The sequence below is a fragment of the Gavialis gangeticus genome, unplaced genomic scaffold, assembly GCF_001723915.1.
Source record: "Gavialis gangeticus isolate Ggan-Ray unplaced genomic scaffold, GavGan_comp1, whole genome shotgun sequence".
NCBI classification, from domain to species: Eukaryota; Metazoa; Chordata; order Crocodylia; family Gavialidae; genus Gavialis; species Gavialis gangeticus.
Window position 1 is genome coordinate 9,749,044 of NW_017729030.1, and position 2,086 is coordinate 9,751,129.

The 2,086-nt window shown below is 41.6% G+C and overlaps 1 protein-coding gene across 3 annotated transcripts in view; it reads left to right on the forward strand.

The window, feature by feature from the left end:
- NPNT (nephronectin) overlaps nt 1-2,086 on the forward strand; it is a 93,930-nt gene that overhangs the window by 84,376 nt on the left and 7,468 nt on the right. The window lies entirely within an intron of this gene.

Sequence of the window (2,086 nt, forward strand, 5' to 3'; positions counted from 1 at the left end):
CCCCTGCCCCCAGGCCCCAGCAGAGGGGGTGGGGTGGGTGGGGGGGCCATGCAGCCTCTTGCATGCTGGAACCCTGCCAGCTGCAAGGGAAAAGCCACAGTTTCCATGTTTTTCTTCTTGAAAAAAGAATCCATTTTATAAGTTTGTTGATCCGTTTCTAAAGTTTGTTAATGACTCTTTCATATATGCTTGTGACCCACTTCTGGGTCGGAACCCAGAGGTTGAGAAATGCTGATCTAGTCCAACCTCCTACTCAAAGCAGGCCAATCCCAAACTAAATCTTCCCATTTGTCTAGCTGAGTCTTAAAAACCTCCAAGGACAGAAAGTCTACAACCTCTCTTTGTAACCTGTCCCCTAGTGAGAAAGATAGAATCACTGAATTATGTTGGAGACCATTCAGAGGGGGAAAACGTTGTTATTACCTGTGGAGTGCAATGAGATTGGCAGAGAGAGCAGGTAGATCGTAATGAGCCACAAAGCCAGTATGTATTTTTAGTCCATGGCTTTCAGTGCCTAGGATGGTTATGAATTTGTATTCCTAATCCCAGTTTCTGAAGGTTTTTTGTAGCTTTCCCTTCAGTACAATGAATGTGGGATCAGAAAGGGAGCTGTTGCTCTGGCATTATTAATATTTTAATGTAACAAAACATATCTCATACTTCCAGCAATTTTTTCAGCTTCTGCAAATCAGATTAGTGTAAAGGTTTTAGGACCCAATTTGGTTTCCTTTAAAAGTATTGAAGTAAATAGCTACCAACTTTGCTACCAAAATCTACATCGACTGGGGACCTAGACTGTTATGTTAGCTTGTATTTCTAAACCAGGAATACTGATGAAGAAACAACAAATATATTCAGTAAATGTTCTGTCTCTCTAAAGAATTGAGCGGACCAGAAAAGAAGGTATTTATATATTTAATCAGTATATTTCATATTTGAGAGCAAATATTGTAGTTACAAGCTATGAAGTTATTTTTAAAATATGTTTGTAAATTTAATTTGTGGTTCTGATTGCTAAAATCAGAGGCAAAATTGGAAGTTCTGATTCTTGTTTAAATGCAAGGTTCTACGTTAACTTCCCAACTTACAGCAGAATTTATGGAAATTCAGTATAAAATAGTTCAGAAGTTTGAATCCCTGAATCCAAACTAGTATTCATTCAGGGGCAGTAAACTCCTGCAGAAAGACGCTCTGGGCATCTTGACAAAAAATTCAGTGAAATCACAAATACACAGGGCTGGAAATCTGTCACCAGTGTATTTACTCACATAGTACCAATAGTAATACCGTGGCATTATTTTAAACACAGTGCTGAACACCCTAGCACTGCAGAGATGGATTTTAGACGCACCCCTCTGGTTCTTCATTAGCTCTCACAGGATTACATCATGTACTGAAGTACAGCCTCCAGTACATGGCATGCATGTGTACTTGAATTGTCAATAGTAATGGGAATGCATTTCCCATTTGTAAAATATCATAAGTAGGGCCTGGTTTAAATCATGGGCACCACTTGCAGCACAAGGGCCCCTGATTGGCAGAGGGGCCTGTCAGCCCTGCTGCACACTGCTTGCTTCTGATGGCTGGGAGGCAAAAACCGTTTTAAATATGCTACAGTTCCTGTGTCCCACTGCTTGCCGCTGACTGGACTGGACGCAAAAACTGCGACGTATTTAAAATTGTGATTTATTTGCCTCCCAGCCATCAGGAACAAGTGGTGGGTCTGATGGGCACAGTGGGAACTCCAAAATTAAAGGAGCCACCGCACTGCAAGCTGGGCTTGCAATTTAAGTCAGGCCTTAATTAAAAGTTAGGGTAGCATGATTGTAGGAAAGTCTTTCCCTCAGCATTTTGGTACATGGGCCAGGGTGTTTTGCACTGCTGTAAAGGCACCATTCTTCCTTGGGTAAGGCAGGAAGGGTATGGACATTGTACTCCTTTTGCCCAGGGGGGCAGTACTGATTACATTTGTTTAACAGGCTTGCACTGGTATATCTAGAATGTAACTAGTAAGGTACCTCCACATACCCCTGCTCAGGTAGTATATTTTTCATAGAATCATAGAAGTAGGGTCAGAAGGGACCTT